Here is a 14,780-nt window from a genome sequence, read left to right as displayed (position 1 = left end):
GACTGATGACCTCAGATGTTGAGTCCCATAGAGCTCAGAGCCATTTGAACCATTTTTTTGGGGTACGAATAATTGCTGCGAATGCAAAGAGTATAGTTAATTGGAAGAAAAGTTCTGCGAATGCTGTACATTGGGGTTCATAAGGATATTACGCCTTAAGAATATAGAATGAGATGGCCGAGAATGAGATAATGAAATAAAGGTGACTAGAAAATGTAAACTAATAGTGATATTTTTGCGGATGGCGCAGCTAAAGACCACGTGCCAATTTCAGTTCCCTATTCGTTGTTCTCTTCTTTTCTTCAGTACTCGTTTATCTGTTCAAAAAAAATGTTCAGATGTGTGTGAAATCTTATGGGACTTAACTGCTAAGGTCATCAGTCCCAAAGCTTACACACTACTTAACGTAAATTATCCTAAGGGTAAACACACACACCCATGCCCGAGGGAGGACTCGAACCTCCGCCTGGACCAGCCGCACGTTTATCTGTTCATTATGTTTTCTTTTTTTCTTTTCCTTCCTGACTACTTATTGTCAGATTTTTTTTTCACTCTTCTACTTTGGAATCCTTCCGTATTCATTACTTTTTCCCCTAAACACCTGTCGGTAGTTTCTTCGGTATTTATATTATTTTTTCCTACATCCTTTTTTATTTCATGAAGCCAACATGTTGTTGAAACCAACATGCTGTCTCGGAATCGATATACTGCAGGGAGTCATCGTATTCGACCTCAACAGCTTTACACATTCCAGTTTTTCCGTTCCTCCAGATCATTAATTTAAACCACCAGGAATTACGTCTATTAATTACTCAGCTGACGCTGTATAACCTTAAAATACCTGTTGTACTACTGCATACTTAACTCCTGCTTCAAAGGTGCTTAAGCAGGAGCAACTTTCGTTTTATCGTAATGATCTGGTCTTATCACATTTCCCCATAAGTTCCCAGCAGTGTTAATTTTTTTTCTTTTTGTCAAAGTCATACAGCTTCACGACATGCTCTGTGGAAGCTGTTGGAAGTGGCAAATTATTGTCTTACTTGGAAAGAATAATGTAGTCAGAAATTGTTACAGGTAAGAAATACAGATTCTTAAGACCATCCTACTGATTCATCTCAAGTGGTAAGGTGTAAAATGAAACAGAATGTAAAGTATAAAGCTCTTGCGTATCTGTATTACGAATAAAGAAAACTTAAGGAGACAGTAGTAAAAAGTATTAAACGAAGAGAGACGAAAAAATGCTCCGAATGAGGATCTTGAATATATTGCGTTGAAAATCAGCACGCTGCCCATTACGATCAAAGCGATAACGTGTTCGTGTGAAGTGTTTACTTACATCAAAATGATCCTCACAGAAATAAACACGCATAGCGACCACTGTCTCATTTGGAAGTGTACGAGCAATCTGCAACCGTATTTTAAGCTTCTTCTCATTCTCTTAACACATAAAAACAATTTTTCGGTAGTTTTTGTGACTGTATTTTTACAGTGTTGTACTACACGAGATTTGTAGCTCATTACCACGAAACATAAATTCTGAAACAGAATATCACTGTTAATGAGATTTATGAGAGTAGGAGGAGCATGTTAGCCAATGACGTAAGAGGCATCACAAGACTCCAATGGACCGGTTTAGCAGGATTTCAAATTATTTTATTTTCGTATCGGTTTCTTTAAAAAAAATACTGAAATTCATGAGGGAAAAAAATGTTATGAGTATAAAATGACGTGACTGAACATAATAAAATTTATTATTGCCGGGCGAGCTGAAATTCCGAAACCATTGATCAGTCACGTAAAGGGCCGTAAGAGGAAAACGTGGTACCGAAACCATAAAACCTGTACTACAATTAATGGAAGAGTCATCTAGTCGGATGATCCTTGTTCATATGTTTCAACTTCCGATCAAGTTCCCGTCGCAAGAGTGAAACATCCCAGCGATTCCGTGAGTATTGGGGCAACCATATCGTCGTATGCTGTGGGTCGATTGGTTGCTCCGCAAGGTTGTATTAATGCAAACAATTATGTGACTATTTTGGTTGATCAGGTCCATCTGACGGTATAATGTTGGTTCCCAAATTGTGATGCTGTGTTCCAAGGCGACAGAGCATGTGTTCCCATAGATCATATCGTCCAGGACTGGTTTTGTGAGCACGAGAATCGCATCGCATCCCAACTCTTACCACCCCCCACCCCCCACACCCCCCACCCATCGCAGTCACCAGGCCTCAACTTTACTGAGCCTTTGTGGTCTACCTTTGTCACCGCTATCCATTTTCATCTCCGTGACCTGAACCTGCCACGATTTTGCAAAAAGAATATTACAATATTTCCTTGAAAACTATAAAGGATCTGTATTTATCTACTCCGAGACGAGTAGAAGCTGTTTCGCACGATGAAGCTTTTACTGCACCGTATTTCGCATAGTAATATTTGTTGTTTCCATATTTTTGTCAACCCCCTGTAACAAGCGAGGAGGACGTCAGTGAAATAGTTTATCCCCTAAACATTTTAGTATTTACTTTAAAGAAAAGTAATGTCTGCAATGCAAGACCATGAACGGGCTATTGGGCTGACTGCGAGTAGAGCGCAGCCTTTGCTCGCCACGGCCTTAGTGTGGGGAGGGTATGGGCCGCTTTACACCCACGGGAAACGTCTCCTTTACTCTGTCGATAGCAGGCTGAATGGACCTGGGGCCGTCTTGAAGGAACTAGAACGGGGAAACATCAACGTCCCTACGCGGTATCGAACCCGATATAGAAGTTATCATTAGTTAACGGAAGTTCAGAGCATGACCGGGAATTAAATGAAAGAATGCTCTTTAATACAGCGCTGTTTGTTGATGTTGAAGCGATTATCAACCAATAGAGGTGGCACTGAGACGGTCCGTAGTGGATTCCACAGAGTGTTGCTTTCCAACCGCGATGTGCTGTCCGCTGCTAGGTGACGGGTGTGGAGCTCGCAAGCTTTAAGGAGGAAAAGACAGACCGGAAACTGGAGATTTCTAGCAGGGGCTGATGAATGTAACGGTTGACATACAGAGATTTGCTATGCTCCGCTCGAATTTCAGTTTACGGTAGGCACTAGTTGATGTGGTGCCGAAATGTATTTTAATACTTGTGGTAGACAGCAGTGGAGACCCAGCAATGTCTGCACGTGAATATCCCATGGCAGTTGTGTTGGAAATGTGATGTCTGGCAGCTGTATCAGTGGAAGAGTTCCTCCTCAGCGTCAGTTACCAGCTAGCGGTACACAGGCTACCACGGCGATACAGCGTCTGGTATGACGGAAGCTCCACGTCGCAGTGAGCTGAGCCGCATTAGGAGCGGCATTGAGCGGCTCGCAAAAGTGGTATACGGTGCATGCTAACAAGGGAACATCCCCATCGCACCCCCCTCAGATTTAGTTATAAGTTGGCACAATGGATAGGCCTTGAAAAACTGAACACAGATCAATCGAGAAAACAGGAAGAAGTTGTGTGGAACTATGAAAAAATAAGCAAAATATACAAACTGGGTCGTCCATGCGTAACATAGGCAATATTAAGGGCAATGTGAGGCGAGGAGCGCCGTGGTCCCGGGGTTAGCGTGAACAGCTGTGGAACGAGAGGTCATTGGTTCAAATCTGCCCTCCAGTGAAAATTTTGCTTTCTTTATTTTCGCAAAGTTATGATCTGTCCGTTCGTTCATTGATGTCTCTGTTCACTGTAATAAGTTTAGTGTCTGTGTTTTGCGACCGCACCGCAAAACCGTGTGATTACTTGACGAAAGGACGTGCCCCTCCAATGGGAACCGAAAACATTTGATCGCAAGGTCATAGGTCAACCGATTCCTCCGCAGGAAAACACGTCTGATATTTTGTATACGACACTGGTGACAGCATGTGCGTCACATGACAGGAATATGTTGTCGACCCATCTAACTAGTACACTTGGCGAATGGGTGAAAAGTTTCTTCTACCTTGCCCGATTTAGGTTTTCTTGTGGATGTAATAATCACTCCAAAAAAAGTGATGAAAACATAAGAGTTTTTCACATAAACTGAAAATAAGAAGTTAAAATTTTCGGTCAAGGGAAGATTTGAACCAAGGACCTCTCGTTCCGCAGCTGTTCACGCTACCCACGGGACCACGGAGCTCTTCACGTTATAGTGCTCTTAATATTGCCTATCTTACCCATGGATGACCCAGTTTGTATATTTTGCTTATTTTTTCATAGTTCCACATAACTTCTTCCTGTTTTCTCGATCGATCTGTGTTCAGTTTTTCAAGGCCTATCCACTGTGCCAACTTATAACTAAATCTGAGGGGGGTGCGATGGGGATGTTCCCTTGTAAGAGCCTTTACACTGATGTGAGAAAAGTCATGAGTTGCCTTCCAGTACCGTGGTGATGCTCCTTTTGCCCAGCGTAGTGCAGCAACTCGACTTGGCATGGGCTCAACAAGTCGCCCTGCAGAAATAATGCCACTACAGCCATCCGTAACAACGGAATTGTTGCAGGTGCCGCGTGTCCCATAAATATTCGATGAGACGCATGTCGGCGATCCGGCTGGCCAGTTCACTCGCTCGAACTGTCCAGTACGTTCTTCAGACCAGACACCGAATAAATGTGTCCCGGTGACACGACGCATTGTCATTGATAAAAATTCCGTAGTCTGGGAACACGAAGCCCATGAGTGGCTGCAAATGGTCTCAAAGTAGCCGAACATAACCATTTCCAGTCAATGATCCGTTCAGTTGGACAAGAAAACCCAGTCCATTCCATGTAAACACAGCCCACAGCATTGTGGAGCCACAACCAGCTTGCACAGTGCCTTGTTCACAACTTGCCTCTGTGGCCTCGTGGGGTATGCGGCACACATGGAATCTACCATCAGCTCTTACCAAATGAAATCGGGACTCATCTGACCAGGCCAATGTTTTCCAGTCGTATATGATCGAACCGATACGGTCACGAAATGAGAAATATGTATTAACACCCTCAGCTGCTGACGGTCTTTGATATGTGTCAACGTGGACAGGTGAAAATGTGTGCCCCGACCGGAACTCGAGCCCGGGATCTCCTGCTTACATCGCAGACGCTCTATCCATCTGAGCCACCGAGGGCACAGACGATAGTGCGACTGCAGGGACTATCTCGTGCACACAGCCCGCGAGACCCACATTCTCACCTTATATGTCCACACACTACATTCGTAGTGTCCCTACCCAACACACTCAGTACTCGTGGAAGACATTCTTACCAAGTCCCGTAAGAGTTCGGGTAATATGTGTGCTTCCGCACAGAAGAAGAAGGTCATGGCCGGTATTGTCAGAACAATATACTTATATTGGTATGGTGTCTGTTCTTTCGGACATGTCCAAAAGAACAGACACCATATCCATATAAGATATGGTCACAAGCCCCGGAGGGGCGCTGCTGGTGATGTCGTCCTGTTAGCAAAGGCACATGCGTCGGTCGTCTGCAGCCACAGCCCATTACCGCCAGATTTCGTTGCACTGTCGTCCGTCCCACATTGATACTGCAGTTATTTCACGCAGCGTTGCTTGTCTGCTAGCAATGACCACTCTGCGCACACGCCGCTGATCCCGGTCGTGGACTGAAGGCCATCCGCCACTGCGTTTCCCGTGGTGAGAGGTACTGCCTGAAATTTGGTGTTCTTGACACACTCTTGACGCTATGGATCTCAGAATATTAAATTCCCTAACGATTTCCGAAATGGGATTTCCCTCGCGTCTAGCTCCAACTAGCACTGCGCGTTCAAAATCTGTTAATTCCTGACGTGCGGCCACAAATACGTCAGTAACCTTTTCACGTGACTTACCTGAGTACAAATGAGAGTTCCGCTATTGAACCGCCCTTTTATATCTTGTGTACGCGACACTGCTACATCTGTATAAGTGCATATCGCTATCCTATGATTTTGTCACCTCCGAGCAGTTTGTGTCACATCGGAAGGAGTTTTGCTGACGGAAAGTTATTCTATGGAGTTGAACAACGATGAATTCAGCTTTGCCATGATGAGGTTGAGCATCTGAAGGTCTATAAAACTTGTTTCCGTGAATTTCATATCTTATCCTTACCGGCCAATGTGCTGACTGAACTTGAAAGACGGGGGTTTTATTGTTTCATTTTCTGTTTCATTTGGTTTTAAAGCTGTCTTTTATTGACTTAAATTTTAGTAAGCTATCTTAAGCGATGCTGAGCTTATGGACAGAGACTCTTAGTTAATTACGCATTGGCCCACTAGCTTACGGCGTTAACCTTTCGTAAGTTGTATTTATTTTGCTACTAGATAGCCAATGCTAGTTTCAGTTTTTACTAGCAAATTAACTGCTGAGTAGTTATTATTGCGCTACGAGCTGTCGCCGTGTATGTTTTATTTAAAGTTGATTTTAAGGAAATCTAAAGCTTCTTTAATAATAACCGTTACAATTCGTTATTATATTTCCTTAGCTTGGGTCGGGTTGTGGCGTTTTACGTTAATTATATTTTTTTTGTTTTACAAGCTACCTGTACCAAATGTAACCGAACTGTTCGTGATTCTGCAGGCGGCCGCTGTCGGCATAGTATGAGGCCAGGGGCTGCGTTGTGCTCGTTTGAAACACATGTTTTTCAGTTGCAGGTATTTGATTTATCTGTCCTTTTGTGTTTATGACTACTCTCTGGCTGTATTTTCGTTGCCTCAAGTTCAGAGTTAAATTAATGGAGACACACAGTTTGGTCTCAAGGAAGAAAACTTACACTTCAGATTTCTTCTTCGCTGATGAAACGGGAGGAGAGGGGGGGGGGGGGGAGCAGTTCAGATCTCAGAGATCTGTGCATTACGTTAAACAGATCTGCAGGATGGGAGCAAGGGATTACAGGAAATGTCTGCACAAAAGCGCAAGAATATATCTATTAGAGGCAAATATTCAGTCCGAACAAAAATAACCCTAGATTATAGAACTACTGAATATATGTCTCCCTTCCAATATCTTGGCTGCGAAATATCTCAAGACATTGATCTTGATATAAATCACAAACTGCATAAATAGCAGGTTATACATGAATCCCAAGAACATTATCTAGGAAAACGTGAAATGAAACAAGACTGAGATTTTATAATGTGATGGGTGCTGCAAGTTTTGCTTTACAGTTCAGAGACCCGTCACATGATTACTAAATAAGTCAGTAAGATACAGGGATCAGAAATGACGTTCCTGAAATAGATGGATAGCTTCGTGAGACTGAACGGGTTTAATAGCCACCATGTGTGGAGGTAAATGAACATTTTTAAAACAGATGGTAGAAACAACGAACATAAATAAAGACGACGCTCGCTCCTGAATGAAGCATAACAAAAGAATTTTTACCATACAAGCCGAATGGTAAAACAGACATTTCAAGACCATTGAACCGTTGGAAACAACTTCCTGTCACCGGAAAAAGTGCCTCGCCTACTCCTTGAAATAAAGAGAAGAAGATATTAGTTCATATAACGATTTGAACACGTTGGAACACGTGAGGCAATACTAACCTTACGACTTATCTTAGAAGAAAGATTAAGAAAAGGCAAACCTACGTTTCAAGCATTTGTAGACTTAGAGAAAGCTTTTGACAACGTTAACTGGAATACTCTCTTTCAAATTCTGAAGGTGGCAAGGGTAAAATACAGGGAGCGAAAGGCTATTTACAATTTGTACAGAAACCAGATGACAGTTATAAGATTCGAGGGGCATGAAAGGGAAGCAGTGGTTGGGAAAGGAGTGAGACAGGGTTGTAGCCTCTCCCCGATGTTATTCAATCTGTATATTGAGCAAGCAGTAAAGGAAACAAAAGAAAAATTCGGAGTAGGTATTAAAATTCATGGAGAAGATGTAAAAACTTTGAGGTTCACCGATGACATTGTAATTCTGTCAGAGACAGCAAAGGACTTGGAAGACCAGTTGAACGGAATGGACAGTGTCTTGAAAGGAGGATATAAGATGAACATCAACAAAAGCAAAACGAGGATAATGGAATGTAGTCAAATTAAATCGGGTGATGCTGAGGGGATTAGATTAGGAAATGAGACACTTAAAGTAGTAAAGGAGTTTTGCTATTTCGGGAGTAAAATAAGTGATGATGGTCGAAGTAGAGAGGATATAAAATGTAGACTGGCAATGGCAAGGAAATCGTTTCTGAAGAAGAGAAATTTGTGAACATCGAGTATAGATTTAAGTGTCAGGAAGTCGTTTCTGAAAGTATTTGTATGGAGTGTAGCCATGTATGGAAGTGAAACATGGACGATAACCAGTTTGGACAAGAATCGAATAGAAGCTATCGAAATGTGGTGCTACAGAAGAATGCTGAAGATAAGGTGGGTAGATCACGTAACTAATGAGGAGGTATTGAATAGAATTGGGAAGAAGAGAAGTTTGTGGCACAACTTGACTAGAAGAAGGGATCGGTTGGTAGGACATGTTTTGAGGCATCAAGGGATCACAAATTTAGCATTGGAGGGCAGCGTGGAGGGTAAAAGTCGTAGAGGGAGACCAAGAGATGAATACACTAAGCAGTCTCAGAAGGATGTAGGTTGCAGTAGGTACTGGGAGCTGAAGAAGCTTGCACAGGATAGAGTAGCATGGAGAGCTGCATCAAACCAGTCTCAGGACTAAAGACCACAACAACAACAACAACGATTTGAAAGGAACCAGCCGCAAAATCACACATTATTTGACAGATCAGTAGTCAGCAACAAAGACCAAATCTGTACATAAGGAGGCCTGTGTAAGATACTATCGGCAAACAAGATGTCAGATTGGGACTTGATTTAAAACATTTAACTTAACAGCGAAGGTATTGGCATACGAATCCTCCTCTCGCGACCCATTTTTGAGAATTGTTGAACTGTCTAGAAGCTTTGCAGCTGCGCACAAACAGGAAAAGGGACGGAGTGGTTTGTAAGCAGATCGCTATTATTTTACTGAGGTCTTGCCGCAATGGTAACACCGGTTCGCGTCAGTTCACCAATGTTAAGCGCTGTCGGGCTGGGATAGCACTTGGACGGGTGGCCATCCGGTCTGCCGAGCGCTGTTGGCAAGCGGGGAGCCCTCAGCCCTTGTGAGGCAAACTGAGGAGCTACTTCATTAAAAAGTAGCGGCCCCGGTCTCGTAAACTGACATTTGGCCGGGAGAGCGGTGTGCTGACCACATGCCCCTTCATATCCGCACCCAGTGATGCTCACGGGCTTATGATGAAACGGCGACCGGCCGGTACCGTTGGGGCTTCATGGCCTGCTCGGGTGGAGTTTAGTTTAGTTTTGTTTCAACATCACCAAAGTATGAAACAAGTGGCAGAAAATCCCGGTGTCGAATTGGAGCAGAAACGTCGTGTACTACAAGAAAAGGATTATTTCTAAATTTCCGGTTAGTCATAGTTTAAGAGAAAGAGGAATACATGCCACTATCTTCTACAGAGTGCTTCATCAATAAAGCGGTAAAATAGAGATATTCGAAGCGTTGACACAATCACTGCTGCCAGAGGTGAAACATGATAGGAAAACGAGAGGACAAAACATACAATGTTACGCTGCCAATCCGCACAACACAGTTCAACGTACGGCAGCAGGCACACTATATAGAACTCAGGGTTAATGTTGTAATCTATATCGACAACTGACGTCCTGTTACACTGTATTCTACGTGAGAAGGTATGAACCATGTTATCGGTAATACCCGTGTTAGGATTTCGGTGCTAGTAGTTAGGTACATCTTCGATCAGTTGTTTTCAGTACTGCAATCAGTAGTGACTTAGGAACTGGGAAATTATTTTTAAGTGTCTGATACCTGTTATTGTGAATTGTTGTTATCTGCTCTAATTAATAACTGAGATGATCGGAGATATATATTATGCTAAAACCCTCTGACAATGAATAAGTAAACAATTCTACATCTCCTTGTGGAAATGCCTGTGTACTATTTACACCAAACTTTTTTAGACTGAGCAACAATTTATCTACGAGTAGTTTCTGGTGAGCCTGAATAGTGATTCAGAACCAAATGATAAGATGTAGAACTCTGTGTGAAAAGCAACTGCCGTTGAGTATTTAGTTTCCTGTCGAGAACTGGAAACATCGACGTCGGGCATTTCACGTCTACTGCTGGCTAAAGATCGCATCTATTCTTTTCGTATACGAATTAGTAATTTGTTGCAAATGCAAAATTAAGGTGAGCCACAAGAGATGACATTTTGTCAAAACTTCCGTCGTAATAAAGATGCGATAAACAATAAACAAGGCCTACTTTATTTTCATTAACACTACAAGACTAAAACTTTACACGTTAGTATTTTGGTGCACTGCATTGTCCGGTAAGTACTTTCCGGTAAGGCGATAACAACGACTGTATACTGGCAGTGGAAACGATCTAGGACGCCATGAGGTAGAACACATTGTTGTAAAAGCTAAAATTCAGACCACTGTCACGAATTGTATCAAAGGTTTTAGAAATTTAAATTTTGGTGATTCGGAATACGTGAGTTTGAAGTTGAAACGTCTGTCGTAGTAAAGAATCCTATGCAGAAAACTGGAAACCTTTGTGTAAGAAGTATTTTTGTAAGGTGATGCTCCATACTTGCAAGACAGTTGCTGTGAGACATATATATATAATTACACAGTCAGCTGCTGTCACAAAATTTATTAACTTGCTAGTAGTTTCTGTCTACACGTGGAGCATCATCAGGCATTGGTCAAAAAGCATATTAAGAATAACTTTGTAAGATGCTGTTTGTCAGTTTTCAACCAAAGTATTGAATTGTCCAGATAGCGAAAGTACTGGAGAACATGTTATGTCACACTGAAACTTGACTATATAACTTAATCTTGAGGCAAATATATGCAATACAACAGAAAGTAAACGCTGTAAAAAATATTTTGACCCGGTGCCAGAAGATGGTCTATGTATTGGCAGAAACTAGAAGTAACTTCTGCAACGTTTTTGACAGTAGTTGATGCAGTAGCTGTATAGCACGTCTTTGATGAAACGCTTATATCAGATCGATAGTGGAAAGATGAGTGTGATAATGTTCATCTTGAGGGAAGTCATTTTCTTGCGTAAACAGTTTTTATTTTGAAATAAGCACTTTATTTCATGATTTAGCTATCGTCTAAATTCTCAAGCTACCTCTGTTATTTGAGACACAGAAAAAAACTGTAATGTTATAGCAACTTATATTCCACCCATCTGACTGGAGGAAAGAACAAGTGATGGCATTCTAAATAGAGGTATCTCACAACCCAGGGAGTTCAGGGCGCACGTGCTCCCCGTCAGCGATCGATTTTATTTCATTTTATTTTTTTACTCCCATTTGTTCCATAGGAGCAAATTTGAATTGCAGTAACCTCTGTTAGCATACATAAAATGCTTGTCAGAAACTTTTATTAAGGATGCCATCAGAATCTGCTTCCTCTACACAGATGTGTGGAGTATAAGAGGCTTTAGGATACAATTTTTTACTGTGATTCAAATAATCGAGGTAGTAATATGTGAAGAAATACTTCAGAGCAAAGATCGCCTTTAAATATTTATTTTGAATTGATGAACAGCTTAAACAGTGCTTTGCTGTCATCTTTGGAGTATACCTTTCTCAATATTCCGTCACATACTTTGACAATGCTGAAAATTTAAACAGTTTGGAGATGCACGTAGATCCATGTAGATCACTACAACAATGATGCCATGCAGCTTTCGCCGATTACGTGCGGCATGACACACATGCTCGTCTTTCGCATACTCTCTCGGGCATGTGTGTGGCCGCACCTAATCGGCGAAAGCTGCGTGGCAACATGATTGTAAATAGTGTTTTTATTAATGACAGCTGGCCGGTGAGGACGAGCGGTTCTAGGCGCTTCAGTCCGGAACCGCGCGACCGCTACGGTCGCAGGTTCGAATCCTGCCTCGGGCATGGACGTGTGTGATGTCCTTAGGTTAGTTAGGTTTAAGTAGTTCTAAGTTCTAGAGGCCTGTGACCTCAGATGTTAAGTTCCATGCTGCTCAGAGCCATTTGAACCATTTTATTAATGACATGTTGACTCGTTGTGATCGACTGCTGATAGAGCGTCCATCTCCATATTATTTAAATTTTCAATATTGCCAAAATATATAGCATGATTTTGAAAAAGTACTGCTGAATCTGTTCATCAATTCAAAATTAATATTGCAATGCGATCGTGGCTATGGAGTACTTCTTCAAATACTACACCCTGCATATAGGCCCCTGATCAGAATGTCTGTATCTTGAGAACGCCCAGGGAGAAACTGCTAACAGCTAAATCATGAAATGAAGTGATTATTTAAAAGTTTAGAAAAGGCTACGCAGCAAACGTCTTCGACCATGATATACACAGCGGCTGTGGACCAGTTTATCCATGGTAGACAATGAAAACCTCGTAACTTCATCTGTCAGTGAAAACCTAGTAATTCCAGTGACCATTAATTCAGTCATCAAAGAGAGATTTGAAATTGCTTGTACTATACAGTTACACAAGTAGGGAAATTATCTTTATTACTTTAGATACCTTTTAAGAATCCATTTTTGCTACTGTGAAATTTAACAAAATGGAATTTCGAGGATTTCATTGCCTACCTTCGTTGTACATATTATGTTGACGTGGAAGGTTTATTGCCATAGACCTTCGAAGAGTAGCTACTTGGGGCTGAGAACGGCAACCGTCAGACGGTGAATAACCGCGGGGTGGATTTGTTTCTTATCCAGTCCGTCGCCGCAACACATTGTTATCGCTTGCCGGTGAGGACGCCGTGTGTCTGGCGGCATGTTACCTCGTGGAGCAGGCGATGCCGGAGGGCCCCGGTGCCGGTGCGGGCCGTGTCGCCCCATGAGGCGGCGGCGTGGGCGGCGGTGGGCGGCGTGTCTGCGGCGCGGGCCAGCCTGTGCTGAGTGGGGGCGAGGTGTGCACGCGCCGCTGCGAGCGGGCCAACTGCAGCCGGAGGCGCCGCCGCCGCCGCCGCCGACGCCGCCGTCGCGGACGCCGCCGCCGCCGCGGCTCGGGACGCTGGCCGGCGGGAGCGCGCGTGCGCCGTGGCGGCCGCCGTGACGTAGCCGCCGCTGCGGCCCACTCGCCTTCCTCTGGATCGCCCACTTGTCGAGAGGCCCGTCCCTTCAGCCCACTAATACAGTACTGGCCATTGAAATTGCTACACCAAGAATAAACGCAGACGATAAAAGGGTAGTCATTGGGCAAATATATTATACTACAACTGACATGTGATTACATTTTCACGAAATTTGGTTGCATAGATCCTGAGAAATTAGTACCCAGAACAACCACCTCTGGCCGTAATAACAGCCTTGACACGCCTGGGCATTGAGTCAAACAGAGTTTGAAAGGGGTATACAGGTACAGCTGCCCATGAAGCTTCAACACGATACCACAGTCCATCAAGAGTAGTGACTGGCGTATTGTGACGAGCCAGTTGCTCGGCCACCATTGACCAGACGTTTTCAATTGGTGAGTCATCTGGAGAATGTGCTGGCCACGACAGCACTCGAACATTTTCTGTATGCAGAAAGGCCCGTAGAGGACCTGCAACATCCGGTCGTGCATTATCTTGCTGAAATGTAGGGTTTCGCAGGGTTCGAATGAAGGGTAGAGCCACGGGTCGTAACACATGTGAAATGTATCGTCCACTGTTCAAAGTGCCGTCAATGCGAACAAAAGGTGACCGAGACGTGTAACCAATGGTACCCCATAACATCACGCCGGGAGATACGCAAGTATGGCGATGATGAATACACGCTTCCAATGTGCGTTCACCGCGATATCGCCAAACACGGATGCGACCATCATATGCTGTAAACATAACCTGGATTCATCCGACAAAATGACGTTTTACCATTCTTGCACCCAAGTTCGTCGTTGAGTACACCATCGCTGGCGCTTCTGTCTGTGATGCAGCGTCAAGGGTAACCGCAGCCATGGTGTCCGAGCTGATAGTCCATCCTGCTGCAAACGTCGTCGAACTGTTCGTGCAGATGGTTGTTGTCTGGCGTTGGGATCCAACACGGCGTTCCGTATTACCCTCCTGAACCCCCCGATTCTGTCATCGGATCTCGACCAACGCGAGCAGCAATGTCGTGATCCGATAAACCGCAATCGCGATAGGCTACAATCCGACCTTTATCAAAGTCGGAAACGTGTTGGTACGTATTTCTCCTCCTTCCACGAGGCATCACAACAACGGATTTCACCAGGCAGCGCCGGTCAGCTGCTGTTTGTGTATGAGAAACCGGTTGGAAACTTTTCTCATGTTAGCAGGTTGTAGGTGTCGCCACTGGCGCCAACCTTGTGTGAATGCTCTGAAGAGCTAATCGTTTGCATATCACAGCATCTTCTTCCTGTCGGTTAAATTTCGCGTCTGTAGCACGTCATCTTCGTGGTGTAGCAATTTTTATGGCCAGTTGTGTAATTCCGCGAGCATGACAACAGCATCCTTATCAGCACAGTGGGCAACACCTAGCTGATGTAGCAAATCCTCTCTGTCTCTCGTCGCCTTTACCGTTTGTTTGAAGCTGCTGTAGTTGATTTCAGTAGTAACTCTGTCCGAACAGGCCTCGGAAGAGCCAACGGTACCGGTCGGCCGCCGTGTGATCTTCAGCCGATGGACGTCACTGGATGCGGTTATGGAAAGTCATGTGGTCAGCTGACCTTTCACGGTTGTTGTCACTTTTCGTGACCGGAGCCACTAGTTTTTAGTCAAGTATCTCCTCAATTGGCTTCGCTAGGGCTTAGTGCAACCCGAT

At 43.7% G+C, this 14,780-nt stretch overlaps 1 protein-coding gene across 1 annotated transcript in view; it reads right to left on the bottom strand.

The window, feature by feature from the left end:
• LOC126088226 (lachesin-like) overlaps positions 1 to 12,890 on the bottom strand; it is a 405,913-nt gene extending 393,023 nt beyond the window's left edge. Inside the window, exon 1 of the mRNA XM_049906353.1 lies at positions 12,800 to 12,890. The gene's annotated coding sequence lies outside the window, so the exon portion shown is untranslated. The remainder of the gene's footprint in view (positions 1 to 12,799) is intronic.
• Between the last annotated feature and the right edge of the window lie 1,890 nt (positions 12,891 to 14,780).

This window comes from Schistocerca cancellata, chromosome 6, assembly GCF_023864275.1.
Source record: "Schistocerca cancellata isolate TAMUIC-IGC-003103 chromosome 6, iqSchCanc2.1, whole genome shotgun sequence".
In the NCBI taxonomy this organism is placed as follows: Eukaryota; Metazoa; Arthropoda; class Insecta; order Orthoptera; family Acrididae; genus Schistocerca; species Schistocerca cancellata.
This window is presented reverse-complemented; position numbering and strand designations above follow the sequence as displayed.